Genomic DNA, 13,805 nt, shown 5'->3' with positions numbered 1-13,805 from the left:
CCACCATCACCCGGGCTGGGGGCATATCGTAACCAGTCGCGGGCGCATTATGCTACCTAATAATCGCTCATTTCTTTTACCCCACCCCTCGCTCTCCCATCCATGTGGCTCATCCACATGTCTCGCATTTCGTCATGGCCTGTTTTGTTCTCGTTTTCGCTTTCATTTGCAGGCTTTTGGGCAGGCCATAAACCTCAGCACCGATGGGACCAGATGCAAGGGAAGGGATGATCCAGTTTGAAGTCTCCATCTGACTTGGTGTGTGCCATCGTGAGGTCTACATCACCGAAACGGTGTACCGATCGAGATATAATCACTCGTGTACGCGCGTGCACGCGGCCACCGATTTTTAATGACCGTAAACGATGGTGTGTGGCCGCGTGTGTGTTGGGCCGTTTGTTTTCCCGCACCGTGCCGGCGTTGCCTTCGGTTGATGATTGGTGGTTAAGATTTAGTAGTTGGCAGACAGAAAGAGACCGTTGGGGGAGCCTAACCTCACAATTATCTTTGGGACCTGCGGAAAAGAGGAAGGGAGTGTAGTTAAGTCGCCGACAGAAATCTTGTGCGGAGAGAAAGGCCTTAGCGCGGATTAGGGTTATTGCAGTGAAATTAATTTATTTCGTTACAGCCGATCCGATTGTGCTTCGGGGACGGCAAAAGGAAGGAGATGGTTAGCAGCTTAATTTGCTGCGCCTTTTCGTGGAAAAGAAGCCGCATTTAGGTATTGATCTTTTCATTTGCTTAAACGTGATCATTAGAGAGCTTGTGCGGTCCAGCTTTTGGTACACGAGGAAATGAAAATGAATAATGATGCTTACAGAGATGTAAAGATTTATGGCAATTAAAACTGATTGTGAAGCACAGCATTGGAGACAATTTTTTACCGGGCGTGAAATTCAAAAACGACTTTGATCACTTCTGTGTCCCACCGGCGGGGGGGTTGGTGATCGAGCGGCATCGTTCTACGCCTGGTGGCGCATGAGTCACCAATGATTAATCACGTTCATTTGCGCGAGACAGTGAGACTCGTGGGGCAGCAAACACACCCCCACACGCGAGCGGATGATGAGCGCTCTAACACGCCAATGACAGCGATCGAACAAGAAAGACCCGTTGTGTGTGCGTGTAAGATCAACATTGATGATGATGATGACTGGGGGTCGTCCCGTACACTTATGCCGTCTTGCGTTTCCGTTGTGTCATTCTTCCTTACGCGGAAATCTCATCTTTGTTCTATCAGGAGACACACACGAGTAGAAGCGGAACAGAGCCGTACGGGACTGTATGCTTGTCTGCAGGGCGCGGGAATAGAGAAGCTTTGTATGAAGATGATGTTCCGCAAGGGCAGGTCATCCTGCTATTCGGTGACGCGTGGAATCTTCCGTCCTTTTAGATTCCGGAATAGTGCACACGGTTGTTCTTTAGATTTGCAAACAACACTCACCGTTCCCGCTCGCAATCGGGATATGGCAGAATCATTGAACTTTTCCTGAAACCTGTTTTTTGCGCCTTAACTTGCACAGATCTGATCTTGACTGGTTGGAGTGTGTGTTTGTGTTGCTGATGGGGAAGTCCACCTTCTTCTTCCCAAGTTTAGTCATCGCGCGGGTAAAGTGCATCGGCCTCTCTGGAGTTTCCATCGACCGTCGCTCTTTAGCTCCTGTCGTAAAGTAATGTTCCCATACTTGAGCAAATGCAACGATTTTAAACACCGCCAGGCGCGTTTGTCTTGATGTTTCGGCTGTGCTTTGAAGCAAGCGAACGAGGGCTATGACCCGCTCCCCCGCGGCTGATCGTTGGTCAATGTCTGCTCCCTAAAATTAAGTGTCTGCCGGTACCAAACACGGGCCTGACGTGGCCCTGACTTTCTGCGGTTTTCTTTCGCTTTGGCAAAAATTCTCATAGACCTCATCATCATCATCAGCCAGCCTCCCAACCAACCACCTTCAACCGTCCCAGTTGGGTCATCCAGCGTGCGCTTGTGTGGGATGTTCTACCACCGTACAGCACCCCCAATCTCCGGACATGGCTTAACTTTGAGCACATACTTGAAACAAGATTCCACATTTGGCACGCCTTTGCACACCCGGGAACCGAATGTGTGTATGTGTGTGTGTGTGAGAGTGAGTGAGACTATTGTATGCGGGTGTGTGGAAACCACAGCTGGGTGTTGCCAGGTACACCCCGGGCTAGATCATCAAACTTAACGAATTTAAACTTTCCAATTAGGAATGAGGAAGAGGGGGGGGGGGGGGGCGGGGGGGGGCTGCAGGTGATGAAGGTAGAATTGGAGGTGTGTAGGCGGTTTTGGCTAGCATTGGCAATGACCCGGTCGAGAAGGATCTTTGGCTAGGAAATTACCACCGATACACGTCAACTTAGGACGACGTACCCTCCCCGAATAACGCAACGCAGCACAACAGCAACAACCATTTATTTTTGCCCGCATTTCGAACGATTGGCAACACCAGGTGGACGAACCCGGTTTGGTGAGAGGTCTACGAACGCGCTCGTATGTTCCCACACGCCGATTCACGATGGCCTTGTGTGTATTAAGCAGCTGAAATTAGTGCAAATGTGGTGTGTGGCATATGGTCAGGTGTGATGTGGTTTGCGCACACGCTCTAAGCACGCGGGCTTCACGATCATGCCATTCGCCGTGTCCCAGTGCATTGGCCGGAAAAATGGGGTCCGTTCGGCCCCGGCTCTCCCGGCACACCCTAGTCTAGACGACGACGACGACGAAGCGATAGCGGCCACACTTAGGTCATTATAGCGATGCTCGAATCACAACACACGTGAGCTCATCACCTACGCGACGTGTGATGTGTGTGTGTGTGTGTGTCGTGCCCACACACACGCAAATGCATAAATCATAAACATTGCGTTTTCGGTGTCGCACCGAGAAAAGGTGCAACGGCAGTAGCGCTTAGTCCCGCGAACAAGAGCGGGCCTGATTGGGGGATTTAGTGGTGTGGAATAAAGTATACACACAGCTCGACATTGGAACGTACTTTTCGCCTTCGTTTCCGGCCTTTCGACGTGTGGCGGTGGTGTGGATCATACGGTCCTCTTCTATTATTTATGCGATATTATAGTTTCCGGCTTAATGATTGTAAATCTATGCTATTCACCGGCATAATGCTTGCTGAAGCCGCCCAGGATTTGAGTACCGGAAAGAACGATTTAGAACGGTTCGTTTTTTTTTTGTTTAAATAAAGAAACTCTATTAGTGCTTTGGGGGGACCCTTTTGGGTGGGCGTCGTGTGTGGGATAACACACACACATACACAGGAGGAGCGTTAGGAGTGTTTACTATTAAGCTAAAACCGTTTTGTACCGGCTGTCCTGTTGCGGTTGCAAGTTACAGTGATCCCCCCTTGCTCATGTGTTCATTTCAAATTCGATTGAATATTAATGGACGTTTGGGCTTGGCATTTGGAAAATCTGATTGTTTTAGGACATTTGAAATATTCATGACCCTTTCGGAGCGAGCTGTGCACGCGGACAGAAAGCAGACCGGAAACGGAGCGCTTTCAACATTAAAATAATATTGAATAGCATTAAAAACGGAATCGTGCAAACCGTAACACATATGCTCATTGAATCGCACTTTGGTCTCGATACATGAGTGTTTGTGTCTCGGGTACTGAACTTTCGCAACGGGTTTGGAGTGGTAACGATAGAAACACGATTTCACAAATGCATTTGTTGCCTGGTTGTGTCCCGTCGGGGGACATTGATTGACCTTCGGGTTGTGCTTACTTTGCTTCAAGAGGGGGAGATATCATAAGAGGAAGAATGTTTTTTAGATGGAATTATTAATTCTACCCTTTTGCCGAATCGTAAGTTTGTGACCGCTTCCTAACACTCCAATCAGCAGATGTGTGTTTTTAAGTGCTATGTGTATCGTTTTCGTTATGAAAGATGATGTGTATGTGGAGTGCTCAATCATAAATTTGTAATTCACGCCTTTGCAAGCAATCTCTGCAGATCGGTCAGTCGTTCCGTCGGACGCAGCGTGAGATGCTATGAAGGAGCCAAGCCCCAAGAGCGCAATAGCCCAGTGTGTAGAGCCGGCCAGACCTCGAACGGTTTCTAATGTCATTGTGGCGCTGGTGCCGCGCTATGAAGAAGAATCCGTCGTGTCTGTCTCTGTGTCCGTGCATTTGATCAGCCAATTGGTCCTCGGAGCGCGCTCGGCAATACTTCACCACCGTTTTGTGTGCATTGACCTAGATTTGCAGATGTGTGGTTTTTAAAAGCCTAACGACCAAAGTGCTACCGTCCGTCGGTGGACGATGTGACCGTGCGGCGACGGCTCGCTACCCCTTTGCGGTGCTCAATTCAATCGGTTTAGTGGAAGCCACTGTTTGAAGAGCATCGCACCGACAATGATCCGTGTTGTGACGACGGGTGTGGTGATCTCGGCAGCGCATACAAACGAGAATGACTTCCCCTGCCTCGGCGTGGCATGCAGGGGACGGCTTTGATGTATCATATAACGCGACGATACTACGCCACCGTCGTCCGATAACCTTCCCGGACATTACCCATGCCGAAGGGGCGAATGGGAAGGAAGTTATGAGTGCATTGTCGGTCCTGGGCTGGGCCTCCGCTCTCTGTTGCATGATTGATTTATCTACACCGTACGCTTGCGGGTGAACTTACGCATTCAAGTTTCAGTGCAAATTGTACTGGTCAAGGTATACACAGCGACATAGGTACATAGGTACTGCTTGGAGGTGTTGGAGTAAATTGCATTGAACTGACACATCAGTCCTGGGGCGCTCGGCATCGACACCAACGGGTTGTCCCCACCTCTTGCCAGTATGTTTCAAACTTGGTTACATGATGGTGATGTTCACGCCTCCCAGACATCGAACGGTGTGTGGTGAAGCTGTAGCTCGGTTTGCTCTGCAAAAGTGTGTTGCCACTGGGGAGAACCGACCACCACCGTACATTTGCATATTGCCCATCGGAAAGCAGCGCTACGGCAGAAAAGGAGGTTAGCACACGAATGACACACTGTAGACACTCGCCATTACACTATTTTCTGATTGATTCGAGCGAAACCCTTACAGTGATTTGATTGAAACAATGAGCAGTAAATTGGTTTTGTTGTAAATGTAAAATAGAGTACAGTGGCCGCATGAAGATGACGACGACCACCGCTAGCCCGATAGCAGTTGATCGATTTTGTACCCAGGAACACTCAGTAGTGCATCATTATACCGTGAATCGCTATCATTAGTGCTGTCTCCCGGGCTGGGTATTCGTTGTGGTTTCTGTGGTGTACGAGCCTGTTTCAAAGATTGTTTTTTTTTTTACTTCTCTATGGCATATCGCGTATCTCGCCCCTAAGGTAGCGCCATTACTTCTAACGCGAAGCGTGTAGATGGCAATTGGAAGCGGTAGTAATTTGAAACTAATTTGTTTTTGGTTTAGGTAGGCCTGGGTGGTGTGCTATCATTATCGCTGGGGGAGGCACCCATTGGGGTTTGTTAGATTTGGCTCGAGGTGTGGTTTATAGAAGTGGAACAGTAACACGAGAGAGATGCAGTTGGTGAGAATGATGGGTTTATAATGTACAGTCGTTATAAGATCTCTCTTTACCAAACATTGACGCTTGGCAGTTTCTCCCAAGTCGTCACAATCTTCCCAATTCCTTCGTCTGAGCAGTTCCAATATTGCATATCGTCTTCGTCCGCTTACTGTACACTGGGTTTTTTACTGGGCAATGGTCGCTCTAAAGCTCTCTAAATGCCTTTAGCAAAGAAACTAATGGATGGATTGCAACATGCATATACACACACACACACACACACACACACACACACACAAAACCAACCCCATTAAATCCGTCTGAAAAACGTTAAGGATACATTCAAACATTCACCGAACGCTGCTAGTGGACGGCCGAAGAATGTACACACATTTGTTGCGAGCGCTTCTCGTGTTGATATTCGCATGCACATAAAGGTGAAGTACATCGCTCGGTGATTATTATTCCCCTATGCACACCTGAAATGGTCGAGCAATGGTTGGTTGTAGGCTGTTGCCGGCTACGTTGTTCCGAGACACGGGCAAGCTTCACTTGTCCAATGAATCATCCAAGTGTGACTGACGCGTTGCCCGAGGTTGAGAAAGTGCGATGGTGTGCACTGAAGCCCATAACCCACACCATCTTGTACGGTACTGTGTGGCTTAGGTGAGATGTTACGAGCTCGATAGAATGCCCAGACCAATCTTCTCGGATTGGAGATTGGACAGGCCAATGAAGAAAACGAAAAGCATGAAGAGTAAGATATGGTCAATTATTTTCTCTCTTCTAATGAGGAGTGTGCAAGTACGGGAGGAAGCAGTCCACCTCAGCTAAGCTCTGGGGTACCTTGAAAATCCTGAGGCTTTCGCTGGAAGATTAACGGTGCTGCCACAGCGCTCAAGACGAGGGATGATTGTGATCTACATTTTTGCACGATCGCCGCCACGCAGCCTAACGAACATTGGAGGCATTTGCAATGAGTCAGATGCTAGATATGGCTGACGAACTGTGGCGCATTTTCAACGAATTCCGCGATGTCTGATGAATGGTGAAAGATTGAGAAATTATTGAGAGATTTTAATTGGATCTTATCGTGGTCTTCTGTGCGAGGCACAACTGCGGGCGGGAATAAATCGAACTAACAAAGTTATTCATTTGATTATCCATGTTGCGTTAACAGCATCGTGGTGTGTTACTGGGCAGGTTTTCTTGAACCTCAAACGATCGGGTCTGCCGAGGGGAAGACTCATTAGTGCAAATTTAACCTTGTCCTGGCAGTAACTTCCTCAACGCACAGTGACAAGAAGCGAACCAGTGTCGGGGCGGGTGGGTAGGAGTAGTTCAATTTGTTGTAGGTAATTCAATTGACCAAGCTTGTCTCTGCCTTTCTGGGCCAGTTCCGAGCAGGCTTGCTGTGGGGCGTGGTGGACCAAGCAAGGAGTCACCAGCGTGAATCGTTTCTGATAAATATTAATTAGTCGTTTACGGTCCTTAGTTTGTGGTTGCCGCCGCCACCGCCGCCGCCCTGTCGTACGCATTGGGAAGGCACGTCCAGCTTTGGTGGGTGCGCTTCGGAGATAGTGGATTCAATTAATTGCCTTGCTCCTCGCACATGACCGTTCACTGGAAACGATAACTCCTATGTACAGGCACACACCACATGTGCCCCCAGTTAACGATTGACAAAATCTACCGATGTTAATTGATTGGCTAATGAATCACCAAGAAGAAGTCGTTGCTGGAGTTCATTGATCTGGATAATATGCAAACCTCCCGCTGGGTTCGTGCGTCCGGTTGGGTAATGAGCACGGGACTCGATACTGCCGGAAAGAACCGATGGGCTGGTAAGCATAGTTTTACTGTAGTAAGTGACCCGCTGGCCTCATTATAGGTCGCTGTGAACATTCGCTGTGTGGGTCAACGATTTAACCTCGTTCGCTGGAAAATGGTGTTTCTGTGGCAATATTTTTGGGGTTAAGAATCGGGGTTTGGCACGCGACTTTCAGAACCTTTCTTCGCTGGCTTACGCCAGGGGTCACTATTTGTCATTTTCTGGGTTACAATTTCAGAGGCTTCGATTTTGTTTGGTCCTTTCCCTACTTTCGTATTTGGTTCTTTCCCTCACAGATATGTGTAGAGGTTTACATAGAAAAACAACAACATATAACTTTTACGTTCGTCTTCGGCCGGTCAGGCGAAAGTGTTGCTACAATTCGTTGATGTATTTTGTCGTTTGTTGACTGATTTACTTTATGACACCTTGTCCTTCCCTCGCTTTCTATGCGTAGGGCCACTTCTCAGAGGGCCGCCCTGTTGTATAAACACAAACATCAAACACATTCACGAGTGCCCGGTGCGCCCCAAAGAGACGCATGTATAATGACAACGCCGGCCGCGTGCGACGCGACGACGCGGGAGGTTGGAATTATTTTTACTTACGATACGCGCATACCATGTGTTCTATAAATACGTTACGCAAACGGATGAGGGCGCTTGCTGGCTGGGGAGGAAAGCCCGGTAGAAGATTGGAAGTGATTGCGGAAGGGTATAACCTGACCTGTAACAGGCCCTACCCTTCCCTAAGATTTACTGTGTATTTGTGCTTTTGAAGTGGTTCGTTCGTTCTTTCGTTCGTCGCCATCGTCGCACGGTATGATATCGATGCCGAAGTGTAAATGAGCCCGAGAGGTCAAGCCGGCCGATGAGTTGGTATACTGCCCTACCGTGTTAACACTTTCGCATAGTGTGGTGGACAGTGAAGCGGCGGATTTTTCCTTTAGGAATGAAATTGGAACAATATTCTTGATAAGTTAATGTAATTGTTTTTAGAGCAAAAGTGTCAGGAAATAAAATTGAATTTAACTTTCTCTATTGATTGACAGTGTCGATGACGCTATCGCACTTGGTGTGAGGACAACTCTTGCACATTGTTATTTTGCTGTCACGTTTGTTGGTGAAAGGATATCATTCAGCTGTTTATGTGTTCTATTTACAACGCAACCTTAACCCTCTTCGTCACATCCACAGGGGGACTGGGTACCGGCCTGGGCAGTTGCAGTTCCGTAGAATCGGTGTGTTGATGTTCGGAATACGGAAAGTATATTTTTATCATAGCGAAAGATAATGAAGCACTGCAAACGTGTGGCGCTTGATTTCGAACGGAAATGACGCAAGCAGCGATAAGATTTTCCCCAAGGATATTACGCATCACGGCCATTATCTATCAGTAGCTGACGATGTAGAGAGAGAGAGAGTGATATTCGTTTTAGGATCCTTCCTTTCCGTCGAAAGTTTATCCAATGAGATGATCGAAAGAACTTCCAGACGGATTCGGCCGTAGATATACATCCCCGGGAGCTTAAATGTAAATTAATTCCACTGAGGGTAGCAAACTCATCACTGCATCACACACACCACACCTCTCTTCGTCGGCGGCTACTGTTTCCTGCTCTATGTAATTTGAGTTTCCTCCTTTGTTCGATTGGGCAGAGGAAATGCGTTACAGTATGGGACGCCGTGGCCGGTACACTTTCTTACCTCGTGGACTCGTCGTCAAGACACATTCAGATAATAGATTGAAAATTATTCATGTACAGACACACACCGCCAGTCTTCGTTGCTTTGTTGTTGCCTCATCTTCGGGTCAGGCCCAAGAGAGTGGTTTGGGGAGTCGCTGGGAAAATTGTGTCCAATCTGTGAGACGGCCTCCCACGGGGAAGATATCGGTTGTTGTGTCTTTTTTGTTTCTTCGAAATTCTTCACCAGAGAATAAGCACTTCCTGTTTCTGCTGCTGCTGTTGCCTGCATTCAAGATTCGTTTTTTGGGACCTTTGTTTAGGGTTGCTTGTGTTGTATCCAGCAGAAATTCCCACCATTTTGATGCCTGCAGGTTGAAGAGTCCTCGTTTGCCTGGTGTCTTGTGTGGGGATGTTGTTCAAAAGAGGGGAGTCAATAACCTCACCTGAGTTAGTAGCATGATTTACGTGTGCAATCATAATTCAAGCTGCTTATGTGTATGTTGTGTCTTTGTTGTGTAGATTTTCCTCGCTCGCGCGCTTGTAAAGTGTTAGAATATTAAATGAACCTGCTCAAATTACGTGGAAAGGGTTGCCTTTTTATGTTGGAAAAGTGTCTATTAGGCAGATTTATCATCTTGATGCGATGTGGAAGCATGGGACGACGGTTTAAAGGCTAAATCAAGGTTTTGCGGTGTAGTGGTGTCTGTGGTGTATCTGGAGCGCTTCGAAAGTCATTCGTTCAGAATTTATGACTGTAAATGGAGAATCGTGCGGATGAAGAATTGCAAAAGCCATCATTTTTCTATCCCTTTTAGATACGTTTATTGCAAAAGACGAAAGAATCATCCTCACTTTCAACGACTGAACTGGCAACATCGCTTAGGGCGACCCCTTCCGACATTTTATCGATGCGATGAAGTGTTTTGTATGCGGCTTTATGGTCGGTGCATTAGCCATCTTCGTTGAGTGCATTTCTTACATATTTTTGAAATAGCAGCATTTTATGGCCACATCACCTGCAGCGAGAGTCAATAAATAATACTTATACACCTGTGTGTATGTAAGTGTGTGTGTGTGTGTGTGTGTGTGTGTGTGTGGTGTGAAAAAGCCACGAACCACAAGACATGTAAGAGAATGACATTCTCGTGTAAATATTTCGAAGCGCAAAACGGGAAGAGATGGTACGAGATTCTGCATCTTTTCAAATGCAAATACTATTTTTTTCAGTCTAACCGCATGCATACTGCCAGAAGAAAGATGGGAGCACGCTTTCCTCTCGGGCTGTTCACATCCGTTGCTCCTCTACCATCACCATTCGGTGGAATGTGTGTTTCCGTTCGGACGGGCTTGGGCTGGGCTGGGACCCGGCTTGAGCATGAAATATTTTTGTTCGGAAAGATTTATGTCCATTTAGGTGCAATATGTTTTAAGAGCTTCTCCCTGTCGAAATGCGAAAATGAGCGGAAGAAATGTTTGCTTATTCGGAGAAGCGTGTTAATGTTATGGTGTGGTGTACAAGCTGTTTAAAATCGAATTAAATAAATGCTTGCGAGACAACAACAGCATTCATAAATCATTTAATTTAATCTTTTAGTGACGATAAATGTATGTAATAAAGTTATTCTTTTTCTGTTTCATTTCAGCAGTGAACGCCATTTGGCATCGAAGCTGAAACGCATTCGTAGCTCAGCTGTAGTGGCAGCAACTTCAACGGATCATAGGTAAGCGTCGAGAGTCAATGGGGGAAAATTGAATATCTCAATTTTATCGTTTTAGCATCTATGACGCATAGCAGGGGAGAAATTCCACACCAACAACGGCTAATGAAATTAGTTCGATTGGATATTTGTTTTCATCTTTCCAAAAACAAAACCCCTGGCGATGCGTGCACGCACTCACATTTGCGTGGAATTATAATTCACACCGAACCCGCTTCAGCGACTTATCATTTCCCTTTCCAGCTAGAGCGAAACCGCAAATAATATGGTTCAGTGTACGACGTCGACAGAGGCCGTAAAAAAGTGTATCATGCCCGATCTTAACCTAGAAATGAAAACTCGCAAACGAAACGAAACGGCGCCCGGCGCACATAATAGCTTTTCGCGCACGGCCTCTAATTCCTATCGGAACATTATGGCGGGCGGTGGGACCACGGGGCATCAGAAGAAGCGATAATAATGAAGTAATTAATTTAATTCCTACCATCTCCACACACAGCCCCCCTACCGCTGCCACCGTGGGTGTGCAATTTGCATATAATACGTTTCGTGTGGGAAATGGAAAGAAGAAATACACATACACACACTCACATTCTCCTGAGAGATATGTTGTGAAAAGTGAAAAGCATAGAAAATGGATAGTGGGTGACAGTGTGTCCCTCTATCATGCGGCGCCTGTATATGCCCGTGTGTTTTACACATGCCATTTTTAATAACTGTCATTGGAACAAAATGCTGCTGCTGCTGTGTCGGCTTTTTTTATTGTACGAAACAGAGAGAAGAATTCGCGCAACGAACGCACCGCACCCGCACGCACGCGTGTGAGTGCCAAATGTACTTCAAATCAGCATTTTTCTTTCGTTTTGTACTGGCGGCTTCCGTTAGCTTACGGGGGCACATGCCCATTATTTAAACAAGTGTGTGTTGATGTTTTCCTTTTTTGCAAAAGTTTGTGAGGGAAGCAAAAAAAAAACAAAAGAAACTAAAAACACAAAACAGTTACCCGTTCGGTTCCACCCACCATCAAAGCTAATAGAGTGCGTGTAGTGACGTAGTGAAGCGGCAACAGCGGGAGTTTTATCGCCTAGAAATTAATTTATGTGCCTGGGTCACAGCAGTTTCTCATTCTGTATCTTCACATCGAGTGTTGTCTTGCTTCCAGGAGTACGGTATCAGTCTGAAGTTATCAATGGACCCCTTGATAGAGCAGGCTGATTGTAGAGGTTGAGTTCGTGTGAGAGGAATCTCCATGAAGGGTTTGTTGACATTGAACATTGAGACAGTTAGATAGGTGATGATTATTAAGCATTCGAATGTAGAAAGAGAAAGTCCTCTTATGAAGATGAAATGTGCATACCCCGAAAACAAAACGCTCGATTTGAAGAGCTTGATGATTTCATCAACTACGTTTCGTACAATATAGCCTCGTACGTGTAGTATACATGTTGTCCTCAATTTTGCTTTCAAGCCACCAGAACAGCAAACATAAAAGAAGAACTCTCTTTCACCTCTAATTGACATAACGGTGCGTTCGGAGAAATTAATTAAAGTCGAATTAGAATCCCAACCGACCGTTTGTGCCTGCGGCGTGTTTGATCTAATCTGGGTAATGAATAATAGCACAGAGCGAATACGCGACCGGTAATGGAAGCCGTAAATATTTGCACAAATCATAATCAATTAAATGTTGTTTAACAGTAATGGAAGATATGGAGGCCGACGGTTATGTTGGAATGGAATTCTATGAGGGTGGCAACGGAATGTGTTTACAACCGTAATGTGAATCATGTATTGAAATTGGAAATAACAAAACTGATCCTAAGCAATACAATGCTGTGTTGTGCGGTTTGTTTGTGGATACACCGATGCTTTACCGTGCATAATTAAAGCTTTGTGTGTAACTGTGCATAATTTTGTAGCGCCCGTGGTTTGCCAACCCGTGCGTTTCGTACCAATTTATGCCATTTGCGCCACAATACGACGCTTGCCGCATTTGTCAGTGATGAGTATGAAAACGGTCTGAAACTGTAGTAATAGGTAGTGTGGTTCTGTGAAATAATATTGCAACTATTGGAATTAATGCCACAGCAGCACCGACCCCCCCCCCGGGGGGTATGTCAGTCGAGGTGTAACAATTGCAACATTGCTGCTTTTCTGTGCACAAAGTGAAACTGTTTTGCGAATCGCAGCAATAGATAATTCCCTCCCGGGTTTAATTATGGATTCAGTTCGACATTGCGTTTCTATTGAAGAATGCAATCGATAAATGGTTGTGGTAAAAAGCCAAAAGCTGACCACTGTTCAATGTGTAGGCGCCCCTTTTTTATGTGATGGCACTCAGCACGCTCATTGAAATAGTTTTAAAAGTACATCTCCTGAACAATTTTCCCGCCACTGTAACACCTGAGAACACTCAGGCCAAATTTGAGGAGAAGAAAATATGCCTCCCCATACCGGCCGGTTTGTTCACTCGTCTCATAGACACCGGCACTCGCGACTATCTCGACAGGTTTTTTTCGGGGGAAAAGCCAAAAATACACGCGGCATCTATTTTAAGGAACATCGTTTAAAACCTCTCTTCAAGCCCCCAGTTCGAGCCCTCTGGCGCACCAAGGGCCAGGTGATATTTGGGTGTGTGTGTGTTTCAAAGGTTCCGCAATGATCTCTGTCTCTCTCTCTCTCTCTCTGTGTAGCTCTTCTTCTATCCCATAACGAAGCTGATTTTCAACAACGATCGCGTGTTTGTAGATCTTTCGTCCTCTTTCTCTCGTTGCATTTGGTGTGCTTACTTTGGGTTGCTCCTCGGCTCCCGGACACGCATGCAAACCACCAAGCAAGCAAGGGAGGGTGCCGCACGGCCGCCGCATAGTCGACATTTTTCCAAAAATATCCACACTCCACGCACACCTTCCGCGCGAATGTGAGCCAAAAATAGGAACAGGAACCGAGATCATCTTTTACACAGTACGAGGGTGTGTTTGTGTGTGTTGGTGGGAACAGACACCCTCGGCTGTTTGCCCATTT

At 46.5% G+C, this 13,805-nt stretch overlaps 1 protein-coding gene across 14 annotated transcripts in view; it reads left to right on the top strand.

The window, feature by feature from the left end:
- Positions 1 to 13,805, top strand: part of LOC121598438 (dnaJ homolog subfamily B member 6) — a 67,172-nt gene that overhangs the window by 26,328 nt on the left and 27,039 nt on the right. For 13 of the 14 annotated variants that reach the window (XR_006005567.1, XR_006005566.1, XM_041925301.1 and 10 more), the window contains one exon: positions 10,707 to 10,784. The gene's annotated coding sequence lies outside the window, so the exon portion shown is untranslated. The remainder of the gene's footprint in view (positions 1 to 10,706; positions 10,785 to 13,805) is intronic. The other variant, XM_041925307.1, reaches the window with a different exon arrangement.

The sequence above is a fragment of the Anopheles merus genome, chromosome 3L (assembly GCF_017562075.2).
Source record: "Anopheles merus strain MAF chromosome 3L, AmerM5.1, whole genome shotgun sequence".
Classification (NCBI taxonomy): domain Eukaryota; kingdom Metazoa; phylum Arthropoda; class Insecta; order Diptera; family Culicidae; genus Anopheles; species Anopheles merus.
The sequence above is the reverse complement of the archived record's forward strand: the minus strand, read 5'-3'. Positions and strand labels throughout refer to the sequence as shown.